This window comes from Suricata suricatta, chromosome 11 (genome assembly GCF_006229205.1).
Source record: "Suricata suricatta isolate VVHF042 chromosome 11, meerkat_22Aug2017_6uvM2_HiC, whole genome shotgun sequence".
NCBI lineage: Eukaryota > Metazoa > Chordata > Mammalia > Carnivora > Herpestidae > Suricata > Suricata suricatta.
In genome coordinates, this window is record NC_043710.1 from 41,251,873 (window position 1) to 41,262,141 (window position 10,269).

Consider the following 10,269-nt stretch of genomic DNA (forward strand, 5'->3'; position numbering starts at 1 on the left):
ATTATCCAAACTTATTAGATGTTATGTGACATAAGGAGCAGTATATGATTGAAAAATGTAAAATAGTTTGACAGAACATTATGAGCATAATGTTGTGCTTTATCCAAACAGACACCCCAAGGCAAATATAAACAATAATATTTAGATCAATATAAATGCTATAGTTTATTTTTGGAATCATGCAAAATATATTTAGAAATTTTGGATTATATTTAAGCATAGAGGAGAAAAGGAAATAATCCACAATTTCACCTTATTATTTCATAATAAAAAATTATGCCCTAGTAACATTATGCTATATTTTATTTCAGTATTTTGTCTGTGTGTGTATGAGAGAAAAGAACATGTCTAGCTTGTTTACTGTTCTCTCCCCAGTGCCCAGAACAGTGCATGACTCATATAGGTACTTGAAAAATAGTTGAGCAAATGAAAAAAATGTTTTTTCAAAATTGGCTTATATTACAGATTTTTTTATATTTAAGAAATCATTTTATTGTATTTTCCTATGTTGGTATTGTTTGAAAACATTTTTTTCATGATTTTTAATCATGGTATTATAAAGCATCATATGGATGTACTGTAATTTGTTTTAACATTATAGTATCAATTTTAACTTTCACTATTATAATATGAAACTTTCACTAATATAACAGGAAGTATAATGTAATATGAAATATAAGCATGAGTTTTAATTTATAAGGATCTTCCATTTATTATTAAAGTGATAAAATTTAAAAATTGGTTGAAAAACTTTTTATGATCATAGACTCACAGCAAATGTCATCACTTCCTTCAAGAATTTGCTTAGATGTCATCTTCTCAGTGAGGTCTACCTTGACAACCCTATTTTAATTAATTAAATCAATTAATTTTTAATTGAAGTATGGTTGACATCTAGTAGCATATTAGTTTTAGATGTGCAACATACTGATTTAACCATCATATACATTATGAAATGCTTATTCTGATGTGTATAGTTACCATTTGTCACCATGTAAAATTACAATAATATCTCGAGTACATTCTCTATGCTGTATTTTTCATCCCTGTGACTTATAACTTGAAGTTTGTAACCCTGTTTCACCCATTCCCCACCCCCTCCCTTCTGGTAGCCACTGGTTTGTTCTATATATGTATGAGTCCATTTTCCTTTTGTTGTTGTTACTGTTTTTTGTGCATTTGTTCATTTGTTTTTTTAGATTCCACATATATATGAAATCATATGGTATTTGTCTCTGATTTATTTCGTTTACCATAAGACCTTCTAAATTCATCCATGTTGTCGAGAATGGCAAGATTTCATTCTTTATAATGACTGAGTAATATGCCTTTGTGTGTGTGTGTGTATCATATCTTTATCCATTTACCTGTGGATGGGTACTTGGTTTGCTTCCATATCTTAACTATTGTAAATAATGCTGCAATATATCTTTTTTAATTAGTGTTTTTGTTTTCTTCAAGTAAATATCCAGAATACTGATCACTCTATTTTAAAATTGTCACCTTCCAAACATTCCTAACTCCCTAATGCCATACTATTTGTTTCTATAGGCTTTATAAACTTTTAACGCAATATATGAACTGTATATCTATTAAATTTATTTGCCATCTTTCCCTTATATTTCCTGGAATATAAGCTCTACATAGCAGAGAATTTTTGACTATTTTAGTCACTCATATTCCCCAGTCTTGAAAAATGCCTAGAATATAGTAAATGCTCAACAATATTTGTTGGATGCATTTATTAAAATGAAAAAGATGAAAGTGTTTTTATTTTTATTTATTTATTTATTATTTTTTTGAAAGTGTCTGTTTTTAAAGTGAAGAATCAATCCTTTTTTTTCTTCACATAGGTAACTTTAATCAATCAATTAATCAACCAATTTGTATACCTGCTAAGGACTTCTGTCTTCTGAATGTTAATATGTACACATTATCCCGTTAAATGAAATCACAGCACTTGACTGAATCTTAGACTATGTCTGATACAGTCTAAATGTCTTGTAACAAATGCCCTAAGCTTTTGCTGCTTGAAGTCACACCGAACTATAGTTTTAGGGAGACGGTTCTGGATGAAAACTGTCACCAGTGTCAATGCAAATGAATCATATTTCCTCATCTAAATGTCCTTCTGGTAAGACTTTTAAGGTTTGTGTCTGATCAAGGCAAACTCAGGTTAACCTCATTATTTACTCATATTTTGGGATGATTTTACCTTATTCTGCCCCAACTGATAGTGGTCCTATTCCCGAAATTTTCTTAGGAAAGACATTTTACAAATTTCAGTTTATTTCTTTCAATGTATATGGTTTATACTTAAAGAAAATAAAACAAAACAGTTGTCACTTTATATATTGGGGTAATTTTTAATTATAATCTTTATAAAACAACAATACATATTAATAATACCTTACATTTATATGGTGCTTAGAGTTTCAAAGCTTTTTAATAAATATGATCTTGTTTAGTTATCAGACTATTCTAAGACACAGAGGACGTGGTTTATTTTATGTATTTAGGGACTGAGACACAAAACTGTTAAGAAGCTGAATCTAGACCACAAAATCTGGGAGGTGATAAAGGCCATGAGAAATCCAAGTCTTTGGAGTTCTATGAGTCCAACATTGTTTTTCTTCTACTCACTTAAACCTTCTCTCCACATCAAGTAATCATTGTTCTGTTGGCCTTTCTTAATAGGTTCCATGGAAATAAAAGCAAATGATTAGAATTAAAAATTTTTTCACTTTATTTTACCCAATGTACTATTCTACTTTTCAAGGACTTTTCTTTAGATTTCCCTAGTTCTTTTTTCATAGTCATTATCTTTAATTTTTTTTATTTGAGCATAGTTGAAATGTTGCATTAGTTTCAGATGTTCAGCATAGTGACTCAACAACTCTATATATTATGCTATGCTCCATACAAGTGTAGCTACCACTTGTCACCATACAACACCATTACAATATCGTTGACTATATTATTTATGCTGTGCTTTTTATTCCCATGACTTATTCTTCTGTAAGGGGGGGCTTGTATCTCCCATTCACCTTCACCCATTCTGTCCCTCCCCTTGCCCCTCATAGTCATTACCTTGTCCTTTATGCTGATTACAAACATGAACTTCTGTAGCAGTTTGTGAAACCAGTGGCTGCAATGTCCATCCTTTCACATTGTAGCTAGTTTTTCATTTTACATCTCTAGATGTGACTAGGTAAGTTCTGTTCTATAATAACAGGCACAGAGTCGATGACTGGTAGAGGTCCATTGAGATAGGAACAGCCTTAGAAGAAAGTGAATATAACAGGTGAAATGCATTAGCTAAAAGATTGGACAGTGAACACCAACAGGTCCATGTATGTAGAAAAGTGGCATAAAACAGGTTAAAATGTTTAATAAGGTGGACAAAGCAAGAAAAGTCTGAGGCAAGTGGTAGTTAGAGGGTAGGTAAACTATACCTGTACCTATAAGTCACAATAAGACCATAGACACCATGGGTAGTTAAAGTACTGATTGCCATTTCTGAGTAAACTGCAAGTGAAAGGTTACCATGACCATGTAAGGGTCATGGTCTTAGATGAACTGGTGTATTTAGATACAGGAAAACAAGGTAGAATCTGAGTTATTAGAATCAAAGCAAAAGGTTAAGGTCAACTAGTAGCAGGAGTAATTGATTTCATTCTGAGTCCCAAAGGATTGTGTTGGAGTCTCCTTTAGAGGAAGTCAGAAATGGTCATAGAGCAGTGGCTTTCAAATTTTTAATGTACATAAAAATCACCTGGAGTGCTCCAGATTTCTAAGGTGGGCCCCAGGTGTCTATATTTTTAACAAGTGCCCAGATTATTCTGATGTAACCATTTATAGATCACATTTTGAGAAAATATCCATAAAGCCTGAGATGGCACTTATTGTAGGATAAGGGATCAAGCATTACATTTGTCGAGAGAGGAAGCAGTTAAGACCTGAAAATTAGACCTTTTATTAACATTTTTACTAAGAGAAAAATAGATCTCCTAGCACAAAGCTGATGTGTATTTATCTGCATGTAAGTAAAGCAGAAAACACAGGCTTATATGCACTGAACTGGTATGTTTGTAAGCCTATTATATTCTCTTCATGTATCTTGTTCCTTGTCTTTATGACCTGAGCGCTTTTGTAATATCTAACATAAAGATTTATACCTTTTAGTGTAAGAAAGGAAGGCTCATTGTTCTTTTGTGCCTAATCTGAATTGTCCCTCATTTTTATTTTCCATTTGTTATCTGCATAATTGAATTTCACCCTATTCTTCCTGCTTCATAAATTGATTAGCCTGAGTTGGGCAGACTGCTGTAATGCTAAGGGTTAACCAGAAGAGAATTACAAATGAACTATCTAGAAAGTTGATTATTAATCCAGCTAGAGAAGAAATATCCTTTTACTTAGCAAGAATGAGTATCCGAAGAGCTGATAATATTGCTCAGGCAGTGAGGTGGAATGGCAGAGCTTGGTAAGTAAAACAAAACTTGAAATTCATCTTTTATATTCATGTTTTTAAAGAAAAAACCCACGTATAATGTTGATATATTTGACAAGTTAAATCTACCGTAAATTTACAAGTTGCCAGAACAAATCTAAAAAGTTCCAAATGTGTTTGTTAATGAGTTCTCTACCTAGACTATCAGTAAAAGTTAACTGAAAAGTATCTACCTAAGTAGATAAATATATTTAATTTTGAATATTTATAAAAATACACAATTAGATTTGTGACTAAGAACAAGGAAGTGGGCGTGGAGGAATGACTACTAAAACAATCTGAGTCTAAACGTCAAACTGAAGAATCGAGTGACAAACTTGTTTTTTCACAAGAGCAAGTTCTTGGGTATGAAAATATAATTTAAAATATAATATCCACGTAAAATTCAGTAAGATATTTTACAGACTTCTAGGTAACAAAAAATGTCATGAGTTCTCTTATTTTCTGGGTCCTAGCACATATCTTACCATAATGTTTCATTTAAGGACCTTTCTAAAGACAGCTTTTATTGTATTTGTGAATTGGAAGGAAAGAGAAATGAGAGGATCTGTGCTATTTGTACAAAGAAAATTAAGTGAAAAGATAAGATTTTAATAATGTTCTTGCATCAAAGACTGCTTCTCCTGTTGTAAAAGAAATTTTGATGTCAATATTCAATTCTATAAGATGGAAGTTTGCATGAATTACTTGATATTACAAAAATGAACCTTTTAAACATAGTATGGACTGTACTGAATATTACTGCAGCTTTAGGCAACTGTAAATCATTTCAATGTAGCATTGTACTTAGGAGGAATTAACAAACTTATTGAGCTTATTGTATATTTTAACTGTGCACCATCAATGCAGGATCTTAACCTTTTCTTTAAGGTTATTTCTTTAGAGGGAATAAAAAAGCCTCAAATTAACATTTTGTTATTTAATGCTTAAATGAGTACAGAAAGAGTGTGTTTAAGAAACTATAGATTCAATATTTGAAATATATAATATACATATACATACATGCATGTATTTGTGTGTGTATTTGTGAATATATATGGTGTATGCATTCAAAACACCAGAATCATTTTACCATATACACTCAGCTTTTTCTTAGTTCCAATGTTCTGGCCCATATTTAGGATTGAGAATATAAACCCCAGTAAGTGAAATAATAAAGACAATAGTTAAAATTTATTGAGCTTTTGTGTGCTAAATGCTATATTAAATGCTTTATCTCATTTAATCCTCATATTAACTCTGTGGATGTTGGAAAGCCACAAGGATTATAATGTATGAAAAAACAAAAGAGAAGCTAGTTGAAGAGACTCTAACATCTGATGCTATAAGTCTAGAAAATGAAGGCTTGGGAAACAAAGTGCATAAGAAGGGAGATCCTTTAATTCCATGTGCTTGTTGTTCTTAGAGTTGGAAGATTTAATATGAACCTGGGGAAGAAGAGGAGAAGGAAATGAAATGGTGAATTATTAGCATTCATTAATTTCTTCAAAACATCTTATTATGAAAATTACAGTCATACAAAAAGGAATAAAATGTAGGTTAAAATATCTATGTATTTATAAGAAATAATACCTTACCAATATAGTGGAAGCCTCCTGTGAACTGTTTCTCAATTTAATATCTTCCTCTCTTTGTGCCAGAGGTTCACTCTTTCAAATTTGGTGTTCCCAGGCTTTTATTTTATACCTATACTTAAATTTCATGTTCATTATATAGGAGGAAAAAACTCCACTTACCATTCATTGAGATCCAAGAAAAAGATCTTTTCTTGGCTCCTTATTACACTTTAATTAAAACAAAAAATTCTTACAATCTTCAAAGCTCCTATACAATCTGGCCCCTGCAAAAGCCTCAGCTCTTGCTTTTCTCTCATTGGCTCTTTCTGATTTAGTTGCTATACTGGTCTATACCTTCTATGTTTTTCCTTCTCCAAGGTCTTCATGTAATACGGTCTTCTCAATTGGAATACACTTCCCACTCTATCAGAATGTGCTTTGCTCAGCCTTCAGATCCCTGTTTAAATGTCATTTCTTCAGGGAAGTCTTCTCTGACCCTTCCATTTCAAATCTTGTCTGCCTGCAAAGATTTTGCTTCCCACCCTAGTTTATGTCAAAGCAGATATTGCAGTTTTAAATTATGTGTTTATTTGTGTGATTTTTTAAAATGTCTGTCCTTCACTCTGGACTTGTCTGTTGGTTCTCAGACATTCTCTTAGCATTTAGCACACATGGTCTTATATGGGACTGGCATTAAATAAATATTTGTTGTTATTAAGGAAAGGAATGTAGTGAATGAAAAGTAGAAGAAAGGGGGATTGAGATCAAGAAGGAAAATTACATAAAAATGGAATTTGTTGCTTTGTTTGTGTATACTGTTTAGGCAAAATTATGCAACTTAATGCTAGCAAAGATTGGGGTGAGGGAGGTGATGGGGACCTTTTAGTTTCTTATGATCTGGCTGTAGAATACTTTTCTCCATTATTGGTGCTTGTCTTTAAGTGTGATCTTTTACTTTGTCTTCTCATTTTGAGAAATCTCCATTCCTGGATGCAGAGCTGAGCTTTCAAATTATGAACTTATAGAGCAGCCCCAGTGGCTATAATCTTAATGTGGAAACCCTATAATGGGCTCTAAAAATCTGGAAAAATTTAGGACACACAGTTGTGAAAAAGTATCTGATATGTTCACATAGGAAACCCCTGAGGTCACTTGTGAGAGTTACAAGGTGGGTAACTATAACTAAGATATTAAAAGTGATGATAGTTGCTATAATATTGTTAGGCAGTCTGATTTTTAAAAGAGAATATATGAAAGGTTATAAAAAAAGGGGAGGAGAAAGAAGTCAGCCTGAGAGGAGGGCTGGGGTTTCCAAAATATCAGAACACACTTATGTTGTACTATATGTAAGTCTTTGCTGGCATCTCTAATTAAAGTCCAAGGCTACAAGATTATGCTGAAATGTTGTTTTTTTTTGGGGGGGGTTGGTGGTGTGGGAAAAGGAGATAAAAGGATTAAAAAAAGAATTTAATTAAAATGTCTTAGAGGTCCCTGGGTGGCTCAGTTGGTTGAGCGTCTGGCTTCAGCTCCGGTCATGATCTCACAGTGAGTGGGTTCGAGCCCCGCGTCGGGCTCTGTGCTGACAGCCAGCTCAGAGCCTGGAGCCTGCTTCAGATTCTGTATCTCTCTCTCTGACCCTCCCCTGCTCAAGCTGTCTCTCTCTGTCTCTCAAAAATAAATAAAACATTAAAAAAGTTTTAAAAAAATAATTAAAATGTCTCAGTGTTGAGAGAATTTATAGAGTGTTCATTTGTGGTCATGGAAGGTCCCATTATTATTAATAATATTGTACCTTACATTTTTATTATACTTTATACTTTTATGTGAACTTCTCACATACCATCTTATACAATTCTTAGAGTAAAACTGTGAGATACTGGGGTGCCTGGGTGGGTCAGTCGGTTACACATCCGACTTCAGCTCAGGTCGTGATCTTGTGGTTTGTGAGTTCGAGCCCTGTGTCGGGCTCTGTGCTGATGGCTCAGAGAACGGAGCTACTTCAGATTCTGTGTGTGTGTCTCTCTCTCTGTCCCTCCCCCACTCATGCTCTGCCTCTTTCTCTCAAAAATAAATAATAAAACATAAAAATAACCTGTGAGATACTTGAAGTAGGGGTCTTATTATCTTTGTTTCATAGCTAGGAAAACTGGGACAGAAATCAGACAGGATTTTGAACTAAAACTTAAAAAAATTCGTAGGTATAGTTTTCCAGGCCTTCCTATATTTGCTCTACCTTCATTCTTAGAAAAAGATTTTGATTGGAGGATACTTCTATAAGGATTCTCTTAGAAGGACCATGATCAATTAGGTGGATGTCCTCTATAGGTTTTTCAGACTTAAACATTTTGTTTCCTAATTTCCTAGAGATGCAAAATAGTTAGCAGTCTCCAAGAAATGGAACTGAAATGGTTAAGTGCATATAATTAACAGACACATTGCTAAGCCTACTCTCAATAAGGTTCATTACTCAATAAGTTATTACCCAATATCTTAGGGGTTCAAAAATGAAGTGAAATAGGTATGAACTTATAAAAATGAGGTACTATAATTTATATTAAATGAACAATAAGTCAAATAAAACTATGTGATCAAGCAGAGAGTACAAGCTTGTTGGATGGAAACCTAAGGTCACATGAACTCAGGATGAATACCTTCTGGTTCCCATTTAAAAGATTTTTTTCAAAGAAGTGGTGGAAGGCAATGTGGATGTTGCATATATACACATGTGCAGGCAAGTGGAGGGATATTTATTTGAAGACCAATGCCAAGAGTATATGTAATGAGTAGCCAAGAAAGCTGTGTGCTGTGTTAGGGTAAAAGCCATATCTTGTATTTTTAAATTGGACAAATAGTCTTGTTGCAGAGAAATTCAGTTTTTCACTATTTCTAGGGCAGTTGGCAGAAGGTTCTTGTAGGTTAAAAGAACCAAACATATTTGCCCTGAAGAACATAAATTTTATGAGAGTCCAATAGCTGTCTGAAGTGGCTAGAGTGCTGCATAAGGAAAGAGTGTATATTTTGGAGGGTCAAACCTGAGTTAGCAGTGAAAGTCATAAGGAGTCAGAGTCACAGGAATGACAGAAGAAACACTTTGTAACAGTTACAGTTGTCTAAAAATGCAACTGAGGAGATAGTAAAGGACCTGTTACTAAAAGGAACGGGGGAGAAAGATTCAAATGTTGAATTATGCCATGGTATTTCTGTATTGAAGTGAAAAAAAGATCTCGTCTGTGTGTCAACTGGCTAAGAAAAGGAGGTGAGTCAACAACATAAGGGACAAAGATATATTCCTTGATTATGTGAAGAAAGAATGAACTTCATAAAGGCCAGATTTACTTTCTGGGTTTCTCAGTCATGCTTACTGTAGTATGTGAATAAGAAAATTGGTGTATTTTTATATGGTGGCAGCCATTTGATGCCTGAAATAACCCCAAAGAAAAACTTTAGCCTTCAGTTGCCATCCCTAAACCTCAGAAAAATCGACATAAGAAGTTGGAGTGTATTATGAGGGGGAAAAAGATAAATCAGTTTGTTTCTTTATTGGTTCCAGATCTGAAGAAAAAGAATTCAATCTCAAGGAGAACATATTTAAAAATAACACGAAATTTATTTACTTATATTTACAAGGCTCCTGAGCTTCTGGTACATTGACAAGATAAAGGATCATGTTTTTAAGCATCTCAGAGATTTTCTGTTATTTCAATTTCTCCTTATGAGGTAATACATTTTCATTAAAAAAATTGAAAATATTTAAAATTATACAAGTAAAACACAAATGTATTCTTTTTAAATTAAATTAATTAATAATTTTTATTTTTATTTTTTCTTCTTTTATAGGTTTTTTGTCAGGTTGGTTTTCATGTAACAACCAGTGCTCATCCCCCTTCTCTTCTCCCCCTTCCCCATCAGCCCTCAGCTTGTTCTCAATATTCAAGAGTCTCTCATGGTTTGCTTCCCTCCCTCTCCCCAACTATTTTTCCCCCTTCACTTTCCCCATAGTCCGTTCCTAAGTTTCTCCTGTTACATTTATGAGTGCAAACATATGGTATCTGTCCTTCTCTGCCTGACTTATTTCACTTAGCATGACACCCTCGAGGTCCATCCACTTTGCTACAAATGGCCAGATGTCATTCTTTCTCATTACCATGTAGTACTGCATTGTATATATAAACCACATCTTGATCCATTCTTCAGTGGATG

The 10,269-nt window shown here is 33.5% G+C and overlaps 1 long non-coding RNA gene across 1 annotated transcript in view; it reads left to right on the forward strand.

The window, feature by feature from the left end:
• Positions 1-9,719: 9,719 nt before the first annotated feature.
• The window catches only part of LOC115306669, a 10,437-nt gene continuing 9,887 nt past the window's right edge, over positions 9,720-10,269 (forward strand). Inside the window, exon 1 of the long non-coding RNA XR_003915394.1 lies at positions 9,720-9,786. This is a non-coding gene — a long non-coding RNA (uncharacterized LOC115306669). The remainder of the gene's footprint in view (positions 9,787-10,269) is intronic.